The sequence below is a fragment of the Sus scrofa genome, chromosome 4 (genome assembly GCF_000003025.6).
Source record: "Sus scrofa isolate TJ Tabasco breed Duroc chromosome 4, Sscrofa11.1, whole genome shotgun sequence".
NCBI classification, from domain to species: Eukaryota; Metazoa; Chordata; class Mammalia; order Artiodactyla; family Suidae; genus Sus; species Sus scrofa.
The window spans coordinates 72173844-72188974 of record NC_010446.5 but is presented as its reverse complement, the minus strand read 5'-3'; the positions used below and the strand labels follow the sequence as shown (position 1 = coordinate 72188974).

The 15131-nt window shown below is 38.3% G+C and overlaps 1 protein-coding gene and 1 long non-coding RNA gene across 4 annotated transcripts in view; one reads left to right on the top strand and one right to left on the bottom strand.

The window, feature by feature from the left end:
- Window positions 1–15131, top strand: part of CLVS1 (clavesin 1) — a 152739-nt gene that overhangs the window by 68285 nt on the left and 69323 nt on the right. The window lies entirely within an intron of this gene.
- LOC106510074 overlaps window positions 1–15131 on the bottom strand; it is a 185268-nt gene that overhangs the window by 143439 nt on the left and 26698 nt on the right. The window lies entirely within an intron of this gene.

Sequence of the window (15131 nt, the reverse complement as noted above, 5' to 3'; positions counted from 1 at the left end):
TCAATGAATGCACAATATGAAACTGTACATGACCGTGTACTTTTTTCCAATCGCAGCCAAAGTCATATTTGTGTTTGAGAATGGAAAAAGAAAACTTCAATAGAATCCACCTGCAAATACTCCGTATTTTGCCACAGCCCGAGTTTAGCTGTTTTTAAAAATTAGCTTCCATTTTCATTAACAACTCTAAATTACTGTTGCCAAGGGCACAAATTACCTACTGTAGCAATTATGAACAAAGCTTGGAGACGTTTACCCAAATCCATCTGAGGGTTCACAAAAATTAAAACTAGGAAACATCTGCTTTATGAGCACGTTCTTATGGTGCAGAGGCATGGGGACTTTCCAGGGTTTTCGGAAGCATCTTTGCACAGGAAATTGCACCCTGTGGGACCTTACTTCCCAGAAAGTGATGTGTTGAGGTATTTGTACTAAGGTAGATCAAGTCAGTGCAAACAAAGGAAGTAGCTGAAACTCTACTTCCTGTCTGCATGACCAGTTATCAGGACTCAGGGGAAGGGGCTTCTGTGCTGTGTACAGGTTCTAGTAGACAGTACCTGGACTCCCTTCTACTTTTAAGGACCAGTAATTCTGTGAAAAGTAACAAACTTAGGGAGTTCCTGTCATGGCTCAGTGGTTAACAAACCCGACTAGTATCCGTGAGGATGTGGGTTTGATTCCTGGCCTTGTTCAGTGGGTTAAGGATCTGGCATTGCCATGAGCTGTGGTGTAGGTCGCAGATGTGGCTTGGATCCCTCGTTGCTGTGGCTGTGGCGTAGGCCAGCAGCTGTAGCTCCAATTTGACCCCTAGCCTGGGAACTTCCATTTGCCATGGGTGAGGCCCTAAAGAAAACAAAAGACAAAAAAAAAAAAAAAAGTAACAAACTCAGAGGGGCAATGCTACTGATTTCCTGGTGACACATTATTACTGTACAAAAGAAAAGGCACAGTTCAGGAAGATTCAGGATCAGCATAGATAAAATTATGTTCATTCCTCTTCGTGTAGGAAGATTGACTCAACAGGGTGACTCTCCTCCCAGTAGATGGCAGTTACCTGCAGCTAGGTGGACAGCAAAATATTTGTTAGTTCTCAGATCAAGCAGCCAGGACTTCTACTCTTCTAAGTACAAGACGAAGAAACCCACTTCAATCACCCAGAATATTCCAGTGTTAATGAGTAATTGATGGGCCTGTTTCTTAAACTGTGGCTGATTCTCATTTGGCTCCCAGCAGATATGTAGCACATATTGGGCCTCTAATAAACTTATGTTTTTGATTGGATCATATTGTATTGAGAGGGTTTCTTCTTCCAAGAGGAGGAGAAGTAGAGCAGGCATTTCAGAAGAAGAACCAGCACACACTGTTCCAAGAATGCCACCTTACCCTTGGTAGCTACATCATGCAGTGTACTGGGGGCACATTTTAAAAGTTGCTTTTGCATTTAAAAATGTCTTGCCTGCCTGCCTTAAAAATCTCAATCATAGACTTATACAGCCTTTTCTGTCAGTGAGTTTCTCTTAGCTCTTTTTTTCCTCCAACCTCCTCTCATCTAAGTCTCCGAACATCTGATCTCTCTCTCCTTAAAGCTTTTATCAAAGGGAGTTTTAAAGTAAGCAGCAAGGTTTATTTCGTGCCCTATAATTATGCTGGCCAGAGCACCAGGATTTTCTATGGTAGTATAAGCTTCATGTAATTTTATCTTTCTAAAAAGAGATAATTCATTACATGTGCAAGTAGCTCTGATTCAAGGTCTACGTATTTATAAGATTTTTCATAAATTCGGAAGAAAAAATGTACTTTTTTTCCCAACCCTGTGTTCAATTTTTCTTTCTGAAATTGTGTGGATTACGTAACATGTCTCTTGCTGACTTAGGCTGATGTGGGTCTTAGTTAATGCATGTGAGTGTGTTTTAAAAGGTAAAGCTGTACATAAGTTTGTCATTGATTTTTACAAGAAATACTAGATGACCTTTTGCGGGGCAAGGTGCATTCTATCTGGGTCTACCAGGGTCCAGGACGAATTCCACAATGTCCTTTAGCTCTGGTTAAAGAACAGCCTCTCCTAGGAGAAGAGGGGATGCATGAGGTCGGGGTCAGTGTGGAGAAAAGGTACTTCCTCCCATCATCTCACAGAGCAATGACCTGGACCCTCTGTTACTAAACAAGGTAGATGCCCTTGACTGTGGGAAAGTTTGGAGTCAGGCTGTCTGGACTGGGATGCAGCTTTTCCTGCAAATTCTGCCTGCCCAGACCCCAAAGAACTGAGGACTCTTAGAAAGGTGCAGTCCCTCCTGCCGGGAGAAGGAAGCCAGTGACCCCAGAAGAAGAAGAGCTAGGTCGAAGCCTCCATCCGGGACACAGGGTCCTTACACTACCTAGGTCCTTGCACTACCTAGGTCTTTGTACTACCTAGCTTGTTGGCTTGGCTCTTGCCTCACAGTGGGTAGTCAGCTCTGGCCAGCCACTAGCCACTACTTGCTCCAGACCATCCTCTCTCAAGCTTTGGGGGCATTCAGATACAGTCATCCTTCTGCCAGCTCTCCCGGGATCTTTCTTCACTTCAGGGATTGTTCCCATTCACAGTGTCACAATTAACCCCTTGTGGCCTCCAAAAGAGCCCTACCTGATTTCATGCCTTCATGGTCACACTACAGTACAAGGAAGATCCCATTTAAGTCTCCCTTTGTTAGCCATGAAAGTTTAAGACAAATTCCATGCCTCCACTGGCACAGGTGAAGGCACAGACTTTACTGGAGAAAGGGACAGCGTCAGCAGGAGAAGAGAAGCCACCTTTAGGGAGTGTCTTGTAGACTTGCAGGGGACTGCAGGTGAGGGAGACCCTATGTTCCAGTCTAGGGATCTTGCCCTCTCTGCCATCCTGCCTTTTGTAGGTGGAAGTGAGAAAGTAGCTTCATCAGGGGGAACAATCAGACCACTTTTGTGCCAGGCCATCTGGTGTGGGGTTTCAGCTGTTCATGGGCATTGTCGAGGACTACTCACTGATCAACTCCTGGAGAATTTGGGACCCTGAAACATGACAGCTCCCCTCTCTCCAACATGCATAGACAATACAACACCTCCTGCAGGTAGAAGGGGGTGAGGGGTTCAGGGAGTGAGAATTTAGAACCATTTTTGGTCAGTCCTGCACCTGTATCACAACCTAGTTTTGGAACCCTGAGTTTCAGCCCTGTTACCTCTGTTCATAGTTCTTCATAAGGAAGGTTGTTCAATGAGACCCTCAATCACTAACTGCTGCAGGTTGGGTTCTCTGAGGAGCAGATTCTGACACAGGGATTAACATGCAGGAGATTTATTGGGGACTGTTCTTGGGGTTAATGCCTGTAGGAGGGAAGCCATGAAGAACGTTTGGCAGCAGAAGTTAAGCTGGGATTCAGTCATTTCCAGTGAAAGTCTCAGGTGTTCTAAAATGGAGATGACCCTTCAGAGTTGTCCCTGATTGGGGCCAAGGGACTGGACTTTTTTTTCTCATATTGTCCAATCACTGGTGCAGGCTGCCCTGAGAAGTGGTTGTGAGTTTGGACAAATGGCTCTCTTCAACCTGGGGCCCCAGAGGGCATTACGATCTGCGAACTTTCTCCTGGCAGCACCTCAAGCAGGTGGGGAATAAATCCTTGGTCCTAAAGGGGGCTGGCAACATGTCAGAATATCTACCACAATAAGCAAAGATCCTTGGAATATCCTGTAATGTAATGTCAAGGAGCTTCCTTTATTTATTTATTTATTTATTTATTTATTTATTTATTTATTTCGGTCTTTTTGCCTTTTTCTAGGGCCGCTCCCACGGCATATGGAGGTTCTCAGGCTAGGGGTCTAATCGGAGCTGTAGCCACTGGCTTACACCAGAGCCACAGCAATGCAGGATCCGAGCTGCGTCTGTGACCTACACCACAGCTCACGGCAACACTGGATCCTTAACCCACTGAGCAAGGTCAAGGATCGAACCCTTAACCTCATGGTTCCTAGTCAGATTCGTTAACCACTGAGCCACGATGGGATCTCCGGAGCTTCCTTTATTTTGAATCTGGATGTTTAACTGTTTTTTTCCCTCTTGGCTCCATACAGTTCCAATTATCCCCAAAGTAGAGGTGGTAGCTGGTAACATAGAGGTAATGGGCACTGGACTAGCAACGTAGTGACAGTCTGTTTGGGTCTACCTGTTGTATTTCTGTGATTTCAAAGGCAATTATAAGTTAGTAGAAGGAAGGAAATAATAAAGATTAGACTAAAAACAAATTCAAAAGAGACCAAAAATAGAAAAGACCAAAGAAACTAAGGCTTGGATTTTTTTTTTTTTAAAGATCAACAAAATTGATAAGCCCCTAGTCAGACTCATAAATTAAAAAAGAGATAAGGCTCAAATAAAATTAGAAATGAAAGCGAAGAAATTACAGTATTACAGAAATACAAACAATGATAAGAGAACACTATGAACAGTTATAAACTAACAAATTAGACAACCTAGAAGAAATGATTAAATTCCTAAAAAGATATAATCTTTCGAGACCAAATTAGGAAGAAATAGAAAATATGAACAGACTGATTATTAATAATGAAATTAAATCAGTGACCCCCAAAAAATCCCAACAAGCAAAAGCCCAGGACCAGACAGCTTCATAAGGGAATTCTACCAAACATTTAAAGAAGCGTTAATACTTATCATCTTCAAACTATTCCAAAAAATTGAACGGGAGGGAACCTCCAAACTTGTTCTACAAGACCAGCATAACCAAAACCAGACAAGGAGAAATGAACAAATATAACAAAACAGAAACAGATGTATAGATATAAACTAGTGTTTACCAGAAGGGAGAGGGTGGGAGAGGGATAAAACATGTGAAGGGGATTAAGACATACAAACTACCAGTTATAAAATAAATAAGATACAAGGATATAATATATGGCACAGAGAATATAGCTATTTTATAAAAACTTTGTATAGCATGTGATTTATAAAAGCATCTAATCACTATGTTGTATACCTAAAACTAATATAATACTGTAAGTCAACTGTACTTCAATTTACATTTGTAATAAAATAAAAGGCAAATACACACACACACACACACACACACACACACACACAGAGCTAATCTTTGATAAAGGAGCAAATGGAACAAAGATATCCTTTTCAACAAATAGTGCTAGAACAACTAGACAGCTACATGCCAAAAAACAAATCTAGACACAGAACCTATATCCTTCACAAAAATTATCTCAAAATGTATCACAGGCCTCAATGTAAAATGCAAAACTAAAGTTCTAGAAGATAAGGTAGGAGAACATCTATAAGACCTTGGTTATGGTGATGACTTTTTAGATACGAGACCAAAGGCACAATCTATGAAAGAAGTAACTGATGGGCTGAACTTCATTAAAATTAAAAATTCCTGCTCTTCGAAAGACAATGTAAAGAGAATAAGAAGAAAAGCCACAGACTGGGAGAAAATATTAGCAAAAGACACATTTGATTACAGACTGTTAACCAAAATATACAAATAAGAAAACAAATAATCCAATTTAAAAATGGACTAAAGACCTTAAGGTAAGCAAATAAGCATATGAAAAGATGCTCCAGAGCATATGTCATCAGGGAAATGCAAATTAAAACAACAACAGAATACCACTACATGCCTATTAGAATGGCCAAAATCTGGAACACTGACAATACCAAATCCTGGTAAGAATGTGGAGCAAGAGGAGCCCCCATTCATCACTGATGGAAATGCAAAATGGTACAGCCACTTGGAAAGATAGTTTGATGGTTTCTTCCAAAACTAAACATAATTTTATCATTTATGACCCAGCAATTGCACTCCTTGGTATTTACTCAAAGGATTTGAAAACTTACGATTATAGTAGCTTATTCATAACTGACAAAACTTGGAAAAAACCAAGATGCCCTTCAGTAGGTGAATGGCTAAATAAAGTATCATGCATCAAGATAATGGAATATTATTCAGTGCTAAAAGAAATGAGCTACCAAACCATGAAGGAAAATTAAATGAATATTGCTAAGTGAAAGAAGCTAATCTGAAAAGGCTACATACTGTTTGATTCCAAATAGAGGACATTCTGTAAAAGACAAAACTATGGGGGCAGGAAAAAGATCAGTGATGACTAAAGGTTGTGGGCACGGCAAGGAGAGATGAACAGGTACAGCATAGAGGATATATGATACCATAGATACCATAATGATTGATATTTGTCATTATAGTTTGTCCACATTCATGGAATGTACTGCACCAAGAATGAACCATAATGTAAACTATGGACTTTGGTGGTTATTATGAGTTGATGGAGGTTCATCAGTTGTAATCAAGGTACCACTCTGGTGGGAGTTGTTGATAATGGGGGAGACTACACATGTGTGGGAACATGGGATATGTGGGAAATTTCTATCCCTTCCCCTCAGTTTTGCCATGAACCTAAAACTGCTCTAAAAAATAAAGTCTTAATGGAAAAAAGGGGGTAATTATAGTGCCCCTGACAAATAATCCTCAAAAAATGGGATATTCACAGAACTTTGGTTATGTACGTCATAGGCTGAATTAATGAGTTATAATAATAGTCATGTATAAGACTGTTCTTTAAGAGGTCATCAGATTTTTATATAAAAAGTTACTCTGGATCACCCAGTCATGAAATTCTAATAGTGTATAGAGTATATATGCCTCCTCTGAGAACTGTGGGATATATCATTGGGATATGTCAATATTAAGTTGTCTCAGTTATATAAATATTCTGTGAACATTAGTTCAAAAAGCTTTAGTTAAATACTAATTTTGAAAATGCCTGTAAATCGTTTTTTCTCAGTCTGTTTGATCTCTTAAATGTGGTCAATGTCTAAAAGAGCCATTGTATCTGTTCATTACAACTTGTTTGAATTTTAATTAAAGTAACATTTATGCCATCATTTTAATATAGCAGAGCATTATTCTCAATTCTCTTGGGGAATTCTGGCAGAATGAACAGCATACTGAAATCCTGTTCCTGAGTTTTGCAATGTTTCCAGAATCAATTTTTGTAATGATTTCTGCCGCCCAACTATTACAATACACACACGGCATTTATCAAAGTTCAGCCAACCCATATACTTAAAAGAGTTTACTGTGCTAAAATGTCTTACTTAGGAAGAGTTTTAGCCTTTTGTCCTGTGGGCTACTTACAAAATATCTGATTCTCTAAGGACCCAGGCATTTGTTAAGGCTTTACAGAAGCTTACTTCCACTCAGCAGAGGAAATCTAGGAAGCATTCTTCTCCCCTCCCCCGCCCATCTGCGTGCTTGTGTCATCTTTCTCTGGCCAATCAGACACTTTATCAGTTTACTTAGCTCTTCATTTCAGTTCAAGGTTTTTGTTGTTGTTGTTGTTGTTTTAATTTTATTGGAGCATAGTTGACTTATAATTGGAGTATTGGTTTCAGGTGCATAGCAAATTGAATCAGTTATATATATATATCCATTCTGTTTTCCCATACAGGTTATTACAAACTATTGAGTAGATTTCCCTGTGCTATATAGCAGGTTCTTGTTGATTAACTATTTTATTATTTTTTATTTTTTTGTCTTTTCTAGGGCCGCACCTGCAGCATGTGGAGGTTCCCAGGCTAGGGGTCCAGTCAGAGCTGTAGCCACCAGGCTACGCCACAGCCACAGCAACATGGGATCAAAGCCGCATCTGCGACCTACACCACAGCTCACGGCAACACTGGATCCCCAACCCACTGAGCAAGGCCAGGGATCAAACCCACAACCTCATGGTTCCTAGTCAGATTCATTAACCACTGAGCCACGACAGGAACTCCTAATTACCTATTTTATACAGTACCGTGTATATGTTATTCCCATCCTCCTGATTCCTCCCTCCCCTCAAAGTTTCCCCTATGGTAACCATAAGATTGGTTTTGAAATCTGTGAGTTTGTTTCTGTTTTATAAATAGGTTGTTTTATATCATTTTTATTTGATTCCATATGTGATATCATATGCTATCTTTCTCTGTCTGACTTACTTCACTCAGTATGGTAATCTCTAGGTTCATCCATGTTGCTGCAAATGGCATTACTTCATTCTCTTTTATGGCTGAGTAACATTTCATTGTATATGTACCACAATTTTCTTTATCCATTTCTCTGTTAATGGGCATTTAGATTGCTTCCATGTCTTGGCTATTGTGAATAGTGCTGCAGTGAATATCAGGGTGCATGTTTCTTTTCAAATTAAGCTTTTCTCCAGATATATGACCAGGAGTAGGATTGCTGGATCATATGGTAGTTCTATATTTAGTTTTTTAAGGAATCTCCATAGTGGTTGATCAAGTTACATTGCCACCAACATTGTAGAAGAGTTCCCTTTTCACCACACCTTCTCCAGCATTTGTTATTTGTAGACTTATTAATGATAACCATTCTGACCAGTGTGAGGTGGTACCTCATTGTAGTTTTTATTTGCATTTCTCCAATAATAAGTGATGTTGAGCATTTTTTCATCTGCTTGTTGGCCATCCTTATGTATTCTTTTGAGAAATGTCTATTGAAGTCTTTTGCCCATTTTTCAGTTGGGTTGCTTGATTTTTGGTGTTGAGTTTTTCATATATTTTGTAGATTAAGCCCTTGTCAGTTGCATCTTTTGCAATTATTTTCTACCATTCCACAGGTTGTCTTTTTTTTTTTTTTATTAATGTTCCTTTCCTTTGCAAAAGTTGATTAGGTCCCATTTGTTTGTTTTTGTTTTCATTTTCATTACTCTAGGAAGTGGATCAAACAAGATATTGCTGTGATTTATGTCAAAGAGCGTTCTGCCCATGTTTTCCTCTAGGAGTTTTAAAGTTCCCTGCATTATGTTCAGGTCCTTAATCCATTTTGAGTTTATCTTTGTGTACGGTGTTAGAGAGTGATCTTTTTTTTTTATAATTGGAGCAAATTTTATTATTTTTTAATAGTTATTTCCCCAATATGATTTTTTTTTCTACTGTACAGCATGGTGACCCAGTTACATATACATGTACACATTCTATTTTCACACAATATCATGCTCCATCAAAAGTGACTAGACATAGTACCCTGTGCTACACAGCAGGATCTCATTGCTAATCCATTCCAAAGGCAATAGTTTGTATCTATTAATCAAGCTCCCCAACCACCCCACTCCCTCCCCCTCCCCCTTGGCAACCACAAGTCTATTCTGCAAGTCCATGATTTTCTTTTCTGTGGAAAGGTTCATTTATGCCTTATATTAGATTCCAGATATAAGCGATTTCATATGGTATTTGTCTTTCTCTGACTTATTTCACTCAGTATGAGAGTCTCTAGTTCCATCCATGTTGCTGCAAATGGCATTATTTCATTCTTTTTTATGGCTGAGTAGTATTTCATTGTATATACATACCACATCTTCCTAATCCAATCATCTGTTGATGGACATTTGGGTTGTTTCCATGTCTTGGCTATTGTGAATAGAGCTGCAATGAACATGCGGGTGCATGTGTCTTTTTTAAGGAAAGTTTTGTCCGAATATATGCCCAAGAGTGGGATTGCTGGGTCATATGGTAGTTCTATGTATAGATTTCTAGGGTATCTCCATACTGATCTCTGTAGTGGTTGTACCAGCTTACATTCCCATTAGCAGTGCAGGAGGGTTCTCTTTTCTCAACACCCCATCCAGCATTTGTTATTTGTGAACTTATTAATGATGGCCATTCTGACTGGTGTGATTGGTGGTAGTTTTGATTTGCATTTCTCTAATAATCAGGGATGTTAAGCATTTTTTCATGTGCTTGTTGGCCATCTATACATCTTCCTTGGAAAAATGTCTATTCAGGTCTTTTGCCCATTTTTCAACTGGGTGGTTGGATTTTTTGCTGTTGAGTTGTATAAGTTGTTTGTATATTCTAGAGATTAAGCCCTCATCAGTTGCAACATTTGAAACTATTTTCTCCCATTCTGTAAATTGTCTGTTTTCTTTTGGGTTTCCTTTGCGGTGGACTTTGTCAAATGCTTTTTCTGCACCTATTGGGATGATCATGTGGTTTTTGACTTTTCTTTTGTTAATGTGGTGTATGACGTTGATTGATTTGCGTATGTTGAACCATCCTTGTGCACCTGGGATGAATCCCACCTGGCCATGGTGTATGATCTTTTTTATATGTTGTTGGATTCAGATGGCTAAAATTTTGTTGAGAATTTTTGCATCTATATTCATCAAAGATATTGGCCGATAGTTTTCTTTTTTGGTGGTATCTTTTTCTGGTTTTGGAATTAGGGTGATAGTGGTGTCATAGAATGTCTTTGGGAGTGTACCTTCTTCTTCAACCTTTTGAAAAAGTTTAAGGAAGATTGGTATAAGATCCTCTTTGTATGTTTGGTAGAATTCTCCTGTGAAGTCATCTGGTCCTGGACTTTTATTTATAGGGAGTGTTTTTATGACATATTCAATTTCATTTCTAGTGATTGGTCTGTTCGGTTGATCTCTTTTTTCTTGATTCAGTTTTGGCAGGCTGTAAGTCTCTAGAAAGTTGTTCATTTCTTCCAGGTTGTCAAATTTGTTGGCACACAATTGTTCATAGTATTCTCTCATGGTTTTTTGTACTTCAGTAGTACCAATTGTGACTTCTACTTTTTCATTTCTGATTTTATTTGGGTTTTTTTCTCTCCTCTTCTTGGTGAGTCTAGCCAGAGGTTTGTCAATTTTGTTTACCTTTTCAAAGAACCAGCTCTTGGTTTTACTGATTTATTCAATTGTTTTTTTTAATCTCTATTTTATTTATTTCCTCTTTGATCTTTATGATTTCCTTCCTTCTGCTGACTTTATGTTTTGTTTATTCTTATTTTTCTAATTCATTTAGGTGTTGGGTTAAGTTGTTGATTTGAGATTTTTCTTCTTTTTTGGGGAATGCCTATATTGCTATGAATTTCCCTCTGAGCCCTGCTTTTACGGCATCCCATAGATTTTGAGTGGATGTGTCTTCATTATCATTTGTCTCGAGGTATTTTTTAATTTCTGTTTTGATTTCCTCATTGACTCATTGGTTTTTTAGTAACATGTTGTTTTGTCTTCATGTAGTAAGTTTTTTCTCATTTCTTTTCCTGTGGTTGATTTCTAGTTTCATGCCATTGGGGTCAGGGAAGATACTTGAAATAATTTATATATTCTTAAATTTGTTGATTTTAGCTTTGTGCCCTAGTATGTGATTAATTCTTGAGAATGTTCCATGTGCACTTGAGAAGAATGTATATTCTGATTTTTTTGGATGTAATGTCCTGAAAATGTCGATTAAGTCTAACTTTTCTATTGTGTCCTTTAGGATCTCTGTTGCCTTATTGATTTTCTGTCTAGAGGATCTGCCCATTGTTGTAAGTGGAGTGTTAAAGTCTCCTACTATGATTGTATTACCATTGATTTCTCCTTTTATGTCTGTTAGCATTTGTTGTAGGTATCTGGGTGCTTCTATATTAGGGGCATATATATTGACGATTGTTAATATCCTCTTCTTAATGGATCCTTTAACCATTAAATAATGTCCTTGTTTGTCTTTCTTTATTTTGTCTTTCTTTATGGGCTTCCTTTTAAAGTCTATTTTGTCTGATATGAGTACTGAAACTCCTGCTTTCCTGTCTTGTCCATTGCCATGAAAGATCTTTCCCCCATCCCCTCACTTTCAATCTATATATGTCCTTTGCTCTAAGGTGAGTTTCTTATAGGCAGAAGATTGAAGGTTTTTGCTTTTTTATCCAGTCTGCCACTCTGTGTCTTTTGATTGGAACATAAGGTGATTATTGACAGATATGTATTTATTGCCATTTTAAACCTTGTTTTCTGGTTGATTTTATGTTTCTCTTTTCTTCTTTTCTTTTTTGTGTTGGATGGTTTCCATTTATTTTATGCTTGAGTACTTTTCTTTTCAGTTTTTGTTAATGTAACATTTGGTTTTGATTTGTGGTTTCCCTGTTTTTTAAGCACGTTAAGCCTTTCCTATATCTGCTTGCTTTTGTCTGATAGTCATATAGGCTCAGACGCAACATTAAAATAAAAAAAAAAAGAATCTATATTTCCTCACTGTACTTCCCCACATTGTATGATTTTGATGTCTTTTTTTTTAACATCTTCATGTTTAGATCTGTATGCTGGCTTATTTAAGTGATTGCTTTCCAGTTGTGGTTTCCCCCATTCTAATTCTTCTTTTTCTCTTTTCTCTCTCTTTTTTAAATTTAGAGAAGCCCTTTCAGTATTTCCTTTTGAATGGGTTTAGTATTGCTGTACTGTTTTAGCTTCTGTTTGTTGGAGAAATTCTTTATTTCCCCTTCTAATTTAAATGATATTCTTGCTGGATAGAGCATTCTAGGTTGCAATTTTTTTCCTTTCAGCACTTTAAATACGTCTTGCTACTCCCTTCTGGCCTGTAGTGTTTCTATAGAGAAATCAGCTGATAGCCTTATGGGGGTTCCCTTATAATTAATGCTTTGCTTTTCTCTTGCTGCCTTTAGAATCCTCTCTTTAACTTTTGCCATTTTTATTATAGTATGTCTTGGTGTGGGCCTGTTTGGGTTCAGCTTGTTTGGAGCCCTCTGTGCTTCCTGTAGCTTGATATCAGTATCCTTTAGATTTGGAAAGTTTTCAGCCATCATTTCTTCAAATATATTTTCAATCCCCTTTTCTTCTTCTTTTCCTTCTGGAATTCCTATTATGCATAGATTGGCCCACTTTATATTATCTCATAGGTCTCGTATATTGCTTTCATGTTTTTTCATTTGGTCTTCTGTCTGCTGTCCTGTTTGGGTGATTTCCATTATTTTATCTTTCATTGCATGAATTCATTCCTCTGCATTACTCATTTTGCTCTTTATTGCCTTAAGCTCAGTTTGTATCTCTGCAAATGAATTTTCTAGTTTTTCTTGACTCCTCCTTATATTTTCTAGTTCCTTTCTAAAGGAATCTGCATTACTGTTAATATCCTCTCTCAATTCCTTCAGTATTTTCAATACCTCCCTTGTGAACTCAATGTCTGTCAGACTGCAGAGGTCTGTTTCATTGTTGTCTGCTTTAGGTGAATTCTCCTCTTCCTTTAACTGGGAATGGTTTCTGTGCTTCTTCATCTTGCTTGTGTTTTTCTTTTTCTGTGAGTTTGAGGAACCCAAACTGTAGTTTTGTAAGGCTACTTCTATGCAAGGATACCCCTTTGTATTTGGTGGTGGGGGGGGGGTGTTACTATTTATTTTTGGTGTGGGAGTTTGAATATTTGCTGTCTCTTTCTTAGGTGTGAGCAGGCTGTTGTTCTCAGGATTCTCAGTGTGTTTTCAGGGAGAAGGAGGCAATGGGTAGGGCCAGCAGTCAGTGCCTGATCATTGGGCTTACAATAGCAATGAGGACATCTAGAGCCCGAGTCTCAGCACCCAGCCCCCACCTGAGCATCTCAGGCTGTGGTGTCTGGGCCAGTGGTTCAGATGACCTGTGTGGCTCTCACTCTGCTCTGCTGCTCTCAGTCCAGCTGCTATGCTTTTCTCAGCAACTCTGAGGTCCTGCCAACTCAGCCAATCTTTTGTCAGTTAGGTGGCTTCCCAGGAGATGGGTTCCTTTTTTCCTTCACGGGTCCCTCTATGGATGCTAGTCCCGTCCTGATTCCTTCTCTCTCTCTCTTTTTTCTTTCATTCTACCCAGTTATGTCAAGTGTTTCTTGCCCTTTTTGGAGGTTTAAGTTCTTTTGCAAGTATTCAGTTGATGTTCTTTGCGAGTAGTTTTACATGTAGATGTGTTTTTTTTATGTGTTTGTGGGAGAAGGTGAGGGCGACCTCTTACTCCTCTGCCATCTTGCCCCACCTCTTGAGAGTGTTCTAATTTTTCTTTTATATGTAGCAGTCCAGTTTTCCAGTACCACTTACTGAAGAGACCATCTTTCTTCCAGGTATATTCTTGCCTACTTTGTCATAGACTAGTTAACCGTAGGTGCTTGGGTTTATTTCTGGGCTTTCTATCTCGTTCCATTGATCTATATTTCTGTTTTTGCACCAGTACCATACTAATTCGATTACTGTAGCTTTGCAGTATAGTATGAAGTCAGGGAGACTGATTCCTCCAGTTCTGGTTTTTTTTTTTTTTTTCAAGATTGCTTTGGCTATTCAGGGTCTTTTTTGTTTCCATACAAATTTTAAAAGTTTTTGTTCTAGTTCTGTGAAGAATGTCATTGGTAATTTGACAGGGGTTGCATTGAATCTGTAGGTTGCTTTGGGTAGTATTGTAATTTTGACAGTATTGATTCTTCCAACACAAGAGCATGGTATATCATTCTATCTGTTTGTGTCATCTTTGATTTCTTTCATCAGCATCTTATAGTTTTCAGAGTACAGATCTTTTGTCTCTTTAGGTAGGTTTCTTCCTAGTATTTTATTATCTTCATTGTGGTGGTAAATGGGATTGTTTCTTTAGTTTCTCTTTATGATATTTTGTTTTTAGTATATAGAAATGAAAGAGATTTTTCTGTGCATTAATTTTGTGTCCTGCAATTTTGCTGAATTCATTGATGAGCTCTAACAGTTTTATGGTAGCATCTTTAGGATTTTCTATGTATAGTATCACATCACCTGCAAACAGCAACAGTTTTACTTCTTTTCCAATTTGGATTCATTTTATTTCTTTTTCTTCTCTGATTGCTATAACTAGGAATTACAAAATTATGTTGAATATAAGTGGCAAGAGTGAACATCCTTTTCTCATTCCTCTTCAGTTCAAGGTTTACAATGTGACTTTTATTGTTGTTTTGTTTAAAATGGTTTTGTAATATCAACTTTGATTTAAACTCTCCCAACAGCTTAGAGTCAGTTTAGTATGAAAGGAGGTCCACTGCTTTTCTAACTCTTAACCCAGTGTTGGGAGGGGATTGGGAGCAATGCTCAGCCAACTGTGAATAATCCATTTCCTGGGCATCTCTTTTCATTAAACTGTTTCCAACCTTCATCCATTCTCTCTAGCCTCCTTCCCACATCTTACTCCTTCCACACCCTATTTTCCACCCCTTCTCCAAAACATATGATGCATTCAATTGCCCTTGGATAATCCAAAATGCCCTACTCACTTAAAAGACTAAAACAGTAAAACATCAAGCCAGGAACATGACAGTTCCT